Below are 13,872 nucleotides of genomic sequence, written 5' to 3' on the forward strand. Positions count from 1 at the left end.
AGCATAGAAATTACAAAAATATCGCTATGCCAACCACTTCTACCTCCACCTTTTTGGGGGGAATGCACAGGCTCTCTGGGGACTCAAGTGGAGCCTGGCCCCATGCTATCTATGCCTTGTGAGTTTTGTAAGGGGTAGAATCAAGGCCTAATGCACCGTAGACTAGGCAAGCAGTCTGTCTATCAAACAACGTGTCTCGAAATCATGAGGTAAAATAGGCAACATATACTGAGCATTGCTAATTGAAATATTCAAATCTCCAAATGCTCCAGGTTTTGGGTTTTGTTTTGTTTTGATACATAGATGATAAAATGGAAACCTATCCAACTATCTCCAAATCTAAAAATCTCACCTGCAGAGACAGGTTTGCTCCCAAGCCTTTTCAAAACAGGATAGTTAAACCAGGTGGTGGTGGTGGTGGTGCACACCTTTAATTCCAGCATTCGGGGCGGGGCGAGGCGACAGATCACTGTGAATTTGAGGCCAGCCTGGTCTACAAATCAAGTTCCAGGACAGCCAAAACTACACAGAGAAACCCTGTCTTGAAAACCAAAAACAAAAATTAAAAACAAAGGGATAGGTAAACTGCACTCCATCAATTCACATAAATTAGCTGACATCAGTAACAGAATACATTCTGTAATTCTTTTATTTGAAGAGAGGGCTTCCTGTGTCCCAGGGTGTCCTTCAACTTGCTATCAAGTACTCAAGGAGGACTATGAAACAGTCCTGTGAAAATATGGCATCATAGGTCATCCCTCCCACTCCTGACCCTGCAGTCCCTGTGAATTCATGAGAAATAGCAGACCAATTCCTGCAGAGGAGCATCCAAAAAAAAAAATACTTCACCTCAGAAACTGTGGAGGCCGTTGCAAATGAAGTCAGCACAGGCAGGAGGGATCTAAGAGCTGTGTGGTGTCCTGCAACAGACAGAGAAGGATAGGTAAACACTACGGAAAATGACATTAAGTGGTGAGTTAAGTGGCGGGCTTTGTGTGTGCACCATGTGTACATGTGAGGTTACCCTCAGAGCTGTATCCTCAGTTCATGAATTTTAATCAAAAATATATTAAGACAGGATCATTATCACTCAGTTCCTGTCATATTCTCCAGCCATTGCTAAATTGTTCATGCTCAGTAAATAACCCCCCTTCCATGCAAGCAACCCTAATTACATGCAGTGAGCCCCCACAACCAACAAAGTCCCACAAGACAAAAGAGGGAATGAAAATGGCTGAGGAGACTTGTTGGGAGGGAGGGGGATAAGAGGAAAATGGGGAGAATGTGCTCCAGATTTGTTAAATCATAAGAGAACATTATTAAAAAGAGTGGCGTATACCAGGTGCCTCCTGCTTGTCTTACTAATAGAAAAAACTAGGTGCAGCATGTTTAAGAGACTTCTGGGCTACCGTTGTAATTCTTCTACCCATCTAAGATTCTTTTAGTAAGGAAAAAAATGTTGTTTCAGAACAGGAGTAAAGGGCCGGAGAGATGCCCAGAAGTTAAGACTGTTCTTGTTTCTTCTGGCTCCAAAAATTCTCCTCTCACGACGGTGCCTGAGCTGTCCCATGCCTCTGAGTCACAAACAAGTGCCCTGTGGTCAGAAGAGGAAGAAACAGAAAACAGAACCAACACTCACCTGTATTAACTTAAGAAGCCAACTCCACCTGCTGACACGATGCAGAGACGTAATTCATGGTTAAGGAGACACACCAAGGCCAGAGTGCACCTGCATAAACTTAAGAGTTGCTCCCTCCTCTGTAGAGACGCTCACACTGCCCATCAGTATGGAGATTCCTCAGGAAAATGGGAATCAGCCTACCACAAGACCCAGCAAATCCATTCTTAGGCATATAACCAAAGAATGCACATTCATACAACTAGAACATCTGTTCAACTATGTTCATAGCAGCATTGTAAGAGCCAGAACCAGGAAGCAACCTAGATACCCCTTAGCTGAAGAGTGGATAAAGAAAATGTGGTACATTTACAAAGTGCAGTACTACTCAGCAGGAAAAAAAAAAACATTGGAATCTTGAAATTCACAGGCAATGGATGGCACTAGAAGAAACCATCCTGACTGAGGTAACCCAGTCACAAAAAGACAAACATGGTATGTACTCACTCAATTATGGATTTTAGACATAGAACAAATGATTAACATTCCACACTACCAGAGAAGCTAGGAAGCAAGGAGGACCCTAAGAAAGACATACATGGTCCCCTGGAGAAGGGGAAAGGGCAAGATCGCCCTGAGCAAATTGGGAGCAAGGGGGGAGGGGAGAGGGAATTAGGAGAAAGAGAAAGGTAGAAGAGCAGGAGAGAACGGGACATGAGAAAGCAGGACCATTGAGTCAGGAGAAGAAGAGAGGAGAGCAAGGAAAGAGATACCATAATAGAGGGAGCCATTATAGGTTTAAAGAGTAATCTGGCACTAGGGAAATGTCCAGAGGTCTACAAGGATGATCCCAACTAAGAATCTAAGCAATAATCGAGAGGTTACCTTAAACGCCCTTCCCCGATAATGAGGTTGATGGCTACCATATATGCCATCCTAGAGCCTTCATCCAGTAGCTGATAGAAGCAGAAGCAGACACCCACAGCTAAACACTGAACTGAACTCCTGGAATCCAGTAGCAGAGAGGGAACAGTGATGAGCTAAGGAGTCAAGCCCAGAAAGGAGAGTCCCACAGAAAGAGATAACTTGAAAAAAGGGGAGCTCATTGACCCCTCTGACATCTGGGGAACCAGCATAGGATTGTTCCAGACCCCCTGAATGTGGATGTCAGTTTGGAGATCTGGGCAATCTATGGGGCTTCTGGTAGTGGATCAGTATTTATCCTAGGTACAGGAATGATCTTTGGGAGCCCACTCCACATAGAGGGATACTCTATCAGCCTAGACTCACGGGCAACAGTCCACGCCCTGCTCTAAATGATATGACAGACTTTGAAGAGCCCTATGGAAGGCCTCACCCTCCCGGGGAGCACAAAGGCAATGGGATTGGATGTGGGTGGGGGGCAGTGGAGGAGGGGAAGAAGAGGGAACTGGAATTAACATGCAAAACAAGCTTGTGTCTAATTTAAATAAAAAATAAAAGGAATGAAATGGGGCCATAATAACAGACACTGAGGAAATACAGACAATCATCAGGTCATAATTTGAAAATCTGTACGCCACAAAAATGGAAAATTGAAAGGAAATGGACAATTTTCTGGATACATATCTCTAACCAAAATTAAATCATGAACAGACAGTCAATTCCTTTCTTCTGTTTAACATGTATTTACTATGTATACAGTGTTCTGTCTGCCTGTATGCCTGCAGGCCAGAAAAAGGAAGCAGATCTGATTACAGATGGTTGTGAGCCACCATGTGGTTTCTGGAATTGAACTCAGAACGTCTAGAAGAGCACACAGTGCTGCTAAACGCTGAGCCATCTCTCCAGCCCCCAGATAAGCAATTTCAATAGAACTATAACCCTTAATGAAATAGAAGCAATCATCAAAAGTCTCCCAACTAAAAAAAGCTCAGGACTAGATGGTTTCAATGGAGGAATTCTACCAGAAATTCAAAGAAAGGTAATACCAATACTCCTCAAATTGTTCCACACAATAGAAGCAGAAAGGTCATTGCCAAAGTCTTTTTAAGTGGCTAAAATTACCTTGGTACCCAAATCACAACAAGACACAACTACAAAATGAACAACAGAAGAATCTCCCTGATGAACACTGAGGCAAAAATACTCAATAAAATACTGACCAATCGAATCCAAGAACACATGAGAAAAATCATCCACCATGATCAAGTAAGTGTCATCCTAGAGATGCAGGGATGGTTCACCATAGGAAAATTCATTAATGTAATCCACCATATAAACAAAATGAAAAGAAAAAAATCACATGACCTTTCTGAAAGTGGGTGTCAGCTAGGAGGCCTGGGCAGGCTTTAGGGCCTCTGGCAGTGGAACCAGTATTTATCCCTATCTCAGGAAGGGACTTCAGGAGCACATTCCCCATGGAGGGATATTCTCTTAGCCTAGATACATGGGGGAAGGCCTAGGCCCTGACCTAAACGATTTGAGAGAGTCTGATGATCCCTCAAGGAAAGCCTCAACCTCCATGTGGAGTGGTTGGGGAATGGGATAAAGGGGTTGGGTTTGGACATGGGAAGATGGAAGGGAGAGGGAACTGGGATTGATATGTAAAATAAGACTGTTCCTCATTTAAATGCAATTTATCAAAAAAAAAAAAAGAAGAAGGATCCCTAGACCTAGGGAAGCAATGCTTTGTCAGTGGTGGGGGCCATTATGGAAAAGCTGGAGAACTCTGTTAGGACCAATCAGTCTGGAGCCCAGGGAAGTGATCTCCTCTGTGCTGTAAACTTAATCCCTGGGTCTCTTTTGGTATCTGTGGTAGTTTGAATGTAATTGGCCCCCATAATCTCATTGGGAGTGGCACTATTAGGAGGTGTGGCTTGTTGGAGTGGGTGTGGACGTGTTGGAGAAAGTGTGTCACTGTGAGGGCAGGCTTTGAAGTTTCCTATGCTCAGGATACCACCCAGTTGTCTTCCTTTTGCCTGCAAGATGTACAGCTCTCAGATCCAGCACCACATCTGCCCCCCATGCCATGCTCCCTGTCATGATGATAATGGACTGAACCCCTGAAACTGTGAGTGAGACACCCTAGTTAAATGCTTTCTTTGTAAGAGTTGTGTGGTCATGGAGTCTCTTCACAACAATAAAAACCCTAACTAAAACAGCAGTATAATAGATTCTTATGTCCGAGGTTGTTCCAGTGTCAGAAGGAACACAGCAATACCTATGTTGTCTCTAATATCTCTGTCTTATGCTTATAGGATTCCAATTACCTATCCATACAGTGCTGTATTAATCAAGGTTTTCTAGAGTAATAGACTTTAGAGAATGAATCTATCATCTATGTATCACCTATGAATGAATGAACCACTGAATCAATCTATCTATGTATCTGTCTATCTGGTAATCTATCTAGGAAATCTATTAGAATGACTCAGACTTTAGTTTAGCTAGTCCAACAATGGCTGTCTATGAATGGAAATTTCAAGAATCTAGTATTGAGGCTGAATATCTTAGCTCATCTTCAATATATGCTGGAATCCCAAAGAATTAGACTCTAATGCCCATGAAGGAATACACTTGTTAGCAAGTGAGAGCAAGCTGGAAAAGAGTAAAAGCTGCCTTCCTCCGTGTCTCCATATAGGCTTCTGAAGAAGTTGTATCCTATATTAGAGGCCTGTCTTTTCCCAACTCAAAAGATCTCGATTAAATATATGTCTCCCCATCTCAAGGATCTGGATTAGGAGTGAATATTCCTACTTCAAATTAAGCAGAAATCCCTCACAGGTATGCCCTCCATTTTGGGGGGTTGAGTTACTTCCAGATGTAGGCAAGTTGACAAACACTAATAGCCATCACAAGTGTTTAGGAGGACCCCTCTCTTTCTATGCATATATATTTGTCAGCATTCTTCTAGGATGCCTCATTTTGGCAACCCCATTTTGCACACTAGAAATTTGCCTCTTCCTTGGCCCCTGACAGGGTGGGACACCTAGCATGTGTTGCAGGAAGGACAGATTATAGGTCACAGATATGTGGCTGGGTTGATGTTTTCATATCTTTTTTGGTAGCCTATAAAGTACCTTCAAAAACATTATAATATAGGGATAAAGGCTCCATGTAGGCACTAGACCAATATCTCCAAGTTCAGTGAGTTGTATGGGTGTTATCCTCGACAAGGGGACAGGATCATGCTCTCAGTTTGTGCAGACCAACCTATTTCTTTGGCAAAAGTCCTGGGTTGTTTGGAGAACCCCTTGGCCTACAACTCAATGGAATGCAACCCAATCACTCTACTGGAAGCCTCCTTTAGTAACAAGAGATGGCCAGTTAGCACTCTGTCTCCTTCATTATTGGGGAAACCTCATTAGGATTGTCTTCATATATTTTATGAAATCTACATTGCACTCGGTTTCCTTATCAACCCCCAACTGCTGCTTGATTCTAGATTCCCTCGCTCAACCCATCTCCTTTGATCTCCCCACCTGATAACTCTGTTCCCATTCCCCACCCCCAGTTAACCCATAAAATGTATTTCTCCCTTCCTAAAGTATTGATTTGTCCCTCCAGTCACTTAAACTATAACTAAGCGGTATAGGTCTAAGGATTATAGTTTGGTAATCATTTATCTACTGGCTAATATCCATGCTTAAGTGAACACATACCACATCTATTGTAATATACCTGAGTTACCTCACTCAAGATGATTTATTTCTAGTTCCATTCATTCGTCTTCAAATTTTATGATGTCATTTTGGTTTTGTTTTTTCTTGAGAAAGGCTGTTTTGTGTATCTCTGGTAGTCCTGGAACTGACTCTGTAGATCAGACCAACTTTGAACTCACAGAGCTCCATCTGCCTTCTCCTCCTAAGTTCTGGGATTAAAGATATGTACCAGCACTTTCCACCTCATGATGAATTTTTTAAACAGCTGAATGATAATCTCGTGTGTAAACATACCACATATTCTCTTACACAGTATACACATACACACATAGGATATGAATTCAGAAGGCATCTACTTGTGTTGTTGAGAAAGAAAATCAATAGCAAAATCAGTGACAGATGTGGTTAATGAAGGAGGAATTACAAGCAAATTATACCAGTACCCACACATGAAAACATCACAATAAAGCCCATTGTGTTGTATAGTAATTTAAAAACTAGTAATAATTAGTAGAAAGAGAGCATTAATCACCCGTACTGTGATGGTTACAGATTCAGTTTTGAAACATGAATATTCTCATTTCCATATGAGAGACTCCTCCCATCACATCCTTCAGAATCCACATCTTAGACATTCTTAGGTATCTCATCACAAAACAAGAGGGTCATGCGTGTGCTAAAGGTTAATGTTTAAATGTTCAACAAGACCCAGAGAACACAGCCCCATGTACCGAAACTCAAATACTAACGATCATCTCTCACCTTCCACACCAAACAATTGATGCTTTCTCTGTAGTCTGTATCACCTAAAGGTGTTTCCTCCGTCCACACTCATCAATGAACTCTCCCACTGGCAATGCATATTCTAGGATGCAGGCAAAATATATAACCAGGACAATCTAATAAGAACAGCTTACACATTGTGCACAGGATTTATTCCCTGTTACTAAAGCTACAAAACACAGTGCTGCTTCTGAGTTACCACTGGGTTCTAAGACAAACGTAAGTGATTAGATAATGAAGGATAAAGTTGAAGAAATGGGGCATCAGAAGAATCTGACTTCAGGGAAGGAGTGCATATTTCATAACTTAAATACCCAGCTTAGTTTCCCATGGATAATGATGGCCTGAACATTTCCGGACATAGTATACACCAAGCAATTTCTGGATTTGACCTGACTCTTGGAGACTGACACGGGGAGAGCAGGGCTCCTGGTTAGTTATTTAATTTCTGTGACTGGTGGAGCATGGACCACACTGCTCATGCTCTATCATGGGGGATGCTGTACACATGAGGCTAATGCTGTCTGATTTGTATTTGGTAATAGAGAACACTGAGAATCCACATGAGCTCTGATTGTCATGGGTCCTTTCAAACTTTTCCTTCACATATAGCAGTGGATCTTCTGATACATTCCTCTTACATCATTTCTAAAGGTGTTAAAACAAACAACTTGTTGACACTGGCCTGGGATCAATGTGCCCAACAATGCTTTCTCCCACAGGACACAATATCCAGGGATTACAGAGATGATGACTTGAGACCGGAGGCAGATATGTCCTCAGATATATATTTTCAACCCATGTTTTTTACCTCTAGTGTGAATCTCAGGTGGAGAGCCCCCGGTAAGAAAGTGCTTGACATTTCTCCAGGGTAATGGCACCAGAAGAGAGCAAAGCATCTCAGCCACACAGCTGCCCTCTCCTTCAGGCAGCAGACATAAAAGCAAGTGTGTTCAGGGGGGTATCCATTTGATAAACTGATCTGCATCCTTAGTCCACTCTACCAGTTAGTAGCCCTGGAGGCAAGACGAGATGCTCACCTTGATTTTCTTTTTCTGGCTCCTGAATATCCCCCTCCTCATGGATAGTTTCACTCACCCCAAGTGCTTTTGGAGAATGAACCAGAAAAAAGACGGAGATGTGGTGACATGTTGCATCCTTTTCCTTGTTACAGTGCCGAAATCGTGGGACAAAGTGATTTTACCCTTTCTTCTGAATAATCTGTAAGTGTGTTTGCATTTTGATGTAAATGTTATGATAAATAACTCAGGAGGAGTGTGTGGATGAGCAGAGTGATGTTGTGAGTCTTCAGTCCCCTTCTCCCAACCTTAAAACCAAGAACCGGCACAAAATATATTTTGCTTCTTAATACTCAGGGTTTTTTGACTACCAAACAGTGAGACTTTTTAATTTTTCTCCCAATTATCCTCCATTTACAAGGCTGAAAATAGCATTCTTTACCTGGATCCATCATGGAGAACTTCCCTTTTACCAGGTCCGGTGTGAAGCATCCAGTGTTGTCCCACCAAGAGAAACCTCAGACTACTGCAATGAGTTCAGTGGTCAGAAGGAGCATTCAAGTCTCTACCAGATTCTGTGGATGTCACCTCTATCAGGGTGTGACTTCTAGTGCAGAGTCAGGGTCTCTAATGGTTGTGACATTCCTCACTGGGGAGAGTATCCATGCAGCCCCCTAGTTAAGCTTTCAGAGACTCTACATGTGTTCACTCCACATCTCTGAAGTTGTGAGGATATAGATGTACAAGATATGACCACTGTGAGTTTCATGGGTGTCCCATTTGCCCTTCCATCAACTGAGCAAATGCACAGGTGCAGGCTTTTGGGGATTACAAAGGACAGGTTTTTCTCCATCTTCAAAGTCAAGAAGGAATGTCTAAACCAGGCCTGCTGTGTTTTCATCCTGAGAAAACTAGGATATCACTTACAGTGGTGATGGCTTACTCTCCGTCTCACTTCCTAGAGTGGTAGGAGCTGCCTGTGGTAGCTGTCAATCTAGAGAACTGGGATGAAGAGGTTTCATCATGGGTCATCTCTAGCACTGAAGAAGATGTATGTGTCTGCTGTGTTTAAGTGTGTGGTTTCTTTATTCTCTGATACTTACTTTTCATTTACCTCTGCTTGTGTTTCAGTAATTTTACTAATCATGGATGCATATATTACCAACGTGGACAGTACACACAACTCACTTTAAGAACTGCTGATAGTTGTTTCTCAAATACACAAATTTAGACCACCAGGCTATCCCTATAGTTTGTTTCCTTGAGTTGGATGCACAGAGTTTCATTTCTTAGTTGAACAATTCTGTCCTATTGATGTAAAAGTCTGTTTGTGCTGGAATTGTGATGGTTTGCTGTTCACATTGTCTCTGGAATCAGGTACTATGTTGTGCCAAACATTATACCTTTTGCTCAGAATTGCTTTGCCTATCAAGGGTATTTACTTTATCATATGAGTTTCAACACCTATTTACCGTTACGAAAAGTAAAGCATTAAATTTCTGAGTCAGCACTGTCTGTAAGTTTTTTTTAAGAAGTCGTTTTTACAGTATTGAGTATTCCTATATATATATATATATATATATATATATATATATATATGTTTTGCCACCTTCTAATGAAATATATTCAGTTCCTTCATTAATTTAAAGTGTTCATTTTCATGGCCTTCAAATGTTCATTAACTTCTTCAGCCATATTTGTGAGTTAACTGTGAATGGGGTTGTCTTAATTTCTTTCTCAGCAAATGTGGTCTTTGTATGTAAGGAAACAAATGAGTTTTGTATCGATTTTGCATCTTGCTATCTTGATGTAAACTTTTTGGTTGGAGTGTTTTGGATCTCAAATATGGAAGCATGTCTTCTTCAAGTATGCAAACTTTAGCTCCTTGGTTTCCTATTTTTATCCCTTTTATGTTATCTCTTGTCCTTTAACTTGGCTAAGATTTCAGTCACTTCGCAGCATAAAATGCAGAAATCATTTTGATATGGCAAGAACTACTTTATTCTTAGCCATCAGGAATCAGAGGCAGACAGAGCTATGTGGTTCTGAGGCTAGCCTGGTGGACATGTCCAGGACAACCAGAGTTACCTTGTATGACTCTGACCCATCCCTGCTTCCAAAAGGCATGGTATGAATGCCCTTGTCTTCTTTCTGGTTTTATCAGAGATAACCACAGTTTCTTTCCACTTATTACGTGGTTGGCTCCTTGTCACAAATGTTATTACAGTGTTGTTATATGTTTTAGTTTGCTCTGTGGCTGCTGTGGAACAATTTGTGTATACTGCAAATATCTATTATTCTCTCTGGTTGATACAGAGCTGACTGGACTATAGTTGGGCACAAAGAGATTAGGTGGGAGAGCCAGACAAGGAAGATGCCAGGAAGAAGAAAGGCAGAGTCAAGGAGTCCTGAGGAGATGCAGATAAGGAAGTCGTGAACTTATGGTACTGAGATAAGATAGCGAACCATGTAAAAACATAGAAATCTGGGTTCATTAAAGTTGTAATCACTAGTTAGTAATAGGCCTAAGCTATAGAACAAGCATTTATAAGTGTTAAGAAGTCTGTGTATGGTTGAACCAGATGCTTGTTCAGACGTGAACAGCAGTCCTGATGAAGAACTCAGCCTTAAATGGTGTTGTTATCAATTACTGATCAAAAGAAACTTGTAGAGGAAATGTTTTGTCTTGATTTTATACTCCTCTAAGATATGTCTATGTTTGAGTCAAGTTAACAAAAATTAATCAGTGCAATATAATATCCTTTTACTCCTTACATGTTTTGGGCATGTGTCACAAGAGAGATTGTGTTTTTCTCCAAAGTATTTTTTTGCATCTTGCCACATGATACTGTCATGCCTTTCTCCAGACATTTCTGTGATACATTACATCCCTACATCTCTACAAAGAAGCCAAAAGGATTATCATGTATTTTCTCAAGTGCTATATTTAGAGTCTTTCTTGGGGTCCTCCCTGTTTCCAAGACTCTTTGGCAGTGGGATTGTAGGCTGGCACTCCCCTGATCCATGTCTAAAATCCACATATAAGTGAGTACATACCATGTTTATCATTTTGTAACTGGGTTACCTCACTCAGGATGGTTTCCTCTAGTTCCATCCATCTGCCTACACATTTCAAGATTCCATTGTTTTTTCCCGGCTGAGAAGTACCTCATTGTGTAAATGTACCACATTTTCTTTACCTATTCTTCAGTTGAGGGGCTTCTAGGTTGCTTTCATGTTCTGGATATTACAAATAATGCTGCTATGACTATTGATGAGTAGACTCCTTGGTGTTTGAATGTGCATCCTTGTGTACATGCCTAAGAGTGGAACTGCTGGATCTTGAGGCAGACTGACTCCCATTTTCCTGAAAATCTCCATACTGATTTCCAATGTGGTTGTCAAGTTTGCACTCCCACAAGCAGTGGAGGAATGTTCCTCTTTCTCCACATCCTCTTCAGCATGGACTGTTACCAGTGTTTTTGATTTTAGCCATTCTGGTATCACAGAGTTGTTTTGATTTGCATTTCCCTGACAGGTAATGATGTTCAACAATTTCTGAAATGTCTTTCAGCCATTTTAGATTTCTCTATTGAGAATTCTCTATATAGATCCGTACCCCATTTTTTAATTGGATTTTTTGGTGTTTTGCTGTTTTGGTGACCACCTTCTTTTGTTTTTGGTATATTTTGGAAATCAGCCTTCTGTCAGATGTGGGATTGGTGAAGATCTTCTTCTCATTCTGTGGGCTGCCCTTTTATCTTGAGAACAGTTCCTTTGCCTTTAGAACCTCAGTTTCAGGAGGTCCCATTTATTAATTGTCGATCTCAGTGTGTGTGCTACTGGTGGTATGTTCAGGAAGCAGGCTGGTGTATGAATTCTTTCAAGGGTACCTCCTACTTTCTTTTCTAAGAGCATCAGTGGGGCTGGATTTATGTTGCTGTCTTTAATTCATTTGGACTTACGTTTTGTGCATGGCAATTGATATGAATCCATCTGCAGTCTTCTAAATGTCAGCATTCAAATATGCACGCACCATTTGATAAAGATGCTTGATTTTTTCCATTGTATAATTTTAGCTTAAAAATTGGGTGTTGTTAGGTGTGTGGGTTCATATCAGGGTTTGCAATTGATTCCATTGGTCCAACTGACTGTTTTGTTGCTAATAACAAGCCGTTTTTATGAGCATATCTCTACAGTAGAGCTTGAAGTTAGGGATGCTGATGCCTCAGGTAGTTCCTTAATTGTACAGTGTTCTTTTGGCTATCCTGGGTGTTTTGTTTTTCAATATAAAGTTGGGTATTGATCGGTCAGCATCTGTGAAGAATTTTGCCAGTATTTTGCTAGGGATTGTATTGAATTTGTAGATTGCTTTTGGCAAGATTCCCATTTTTACTGTGTTGATCCTACCTATCCAGGAGTGTGGGAGATCTCTCCATTTTCTGGTGTCTTCTCTAAGTTCTTTCTTTATGGTCTCAAAGTTCTTCTTATACAGGTCTTTCACTTGTTTGGTTAGAATTACCTGAAGATATTTTAGGTTGTTTGTGGCTATGGTAAAGCGTGATGTATCTCTGATCTCTTTTTTAGTCCATTTACCATCTGTATGTAGTAGGGCTACAAATTTTTTTCGAGTTAATCTTGTATCCTGACTTTTTACTGAAGGTGTTTATCAGCTGTAGGAGTTCCCTGGTAGAATATTTTGGTTCACTTAAATAGACTATCATATCATCTGCAAACAGTGAACGTTTGACACCTTTCCAATTTGTATTCCTTTGATTGTCTTTTGTTGTCTTATTGCTTTAGTTAATAATTCAAGTACAATACTGAAAAGATATGGAGAATGGACAGCCTTGACTTGTTCATGATTTTAGAGAAAAATCGTTATGTTTTTCTCCATTTAGTTTGATGTTGGCTGTTGGTTTGCTGTATACTGCTTTTATTATGTTTAGGTATGTTCCTGGTATCCTTGTTTTCTCCAAGATCTTTATCATGAAGTGGTGTGTTAGATTTTGTCAAAGGCTTTTTCAGAATCTAGTGAGTTGATCATATGGTTTTTCCTTTTTCAGTTTGTTTATGTGGTAGATTACTGGGTGAGTTTGCTTCTTTTTTCCAAATTCTTCATGTGTGCTGTTATGTCTCTAGTGTGACTAAACTCCAGTTTCTTCATATGGGCACTTAATGCTATGAATTTTCCTCTTATCACTGATTTTAAAGTGTGAGACCAGGTTTTATCTCTAGTGCTTGAACTGCTTTGGTGGAGCCCATTCATTTTGGAGGGAAACTTTACTCAACCTAGATATAGGGAAAGGGCCTGGGTCCTGCCTCAAAGAGCTGGGGCAGAATTCATTGACACCCCATGGGAAGCCTTACCCTCTCTGAGGATTGGATAGTGTGGGATTGGGGGAAGGGAGGAAGACGGAGGCGGGGAGGCAGTGGAAAATGGGATTGGTATGTAAAATGAGAAAATACTGCTTTAAAATAAAAAAACATGTTTAAAATGATAAGACTTCAATAGAATATCCTAAAAAAATGAGTCTAAAAAAAAGAAATACTAACAGAGAAAGGAGTCAAATTATTTTACTAGCAGTAAGTATGAACTTGTAAAGAAGCTCATCATCACCCCCTGAGTGTCTCTTGGACCTAATGAATACCATCAAGAAAATAGTAGAATACAAAATCAAGATACAAAATTATTCCCATGTACAAGGAGTGATGATAGTGAGAAAAAAATCAAGAAAGCATCCACATTTACAATGACCTGCCCACAATAAAGTTCCTGGGAATAAAGTAGTCCAGGAACTCAACAGTC

This window comes from Mesocricetus auratus, unplaced genomic scaffold (genome assembly GCF_017639785.1).
Source record: "Mesocricetus auratus isolate SY011 unplaced genomic scaffold, BCM_Maur_2.0 Super-Scaffold_100037, whole genome shotgun sequence".
Taxonomy (NCBI): domain Eukaryota; kingdom Metazoa; phylum Chordata; class Mammalia; order Rodentia; family Cricetidae; genus Mesocricetus; species Mesocricetus auratus.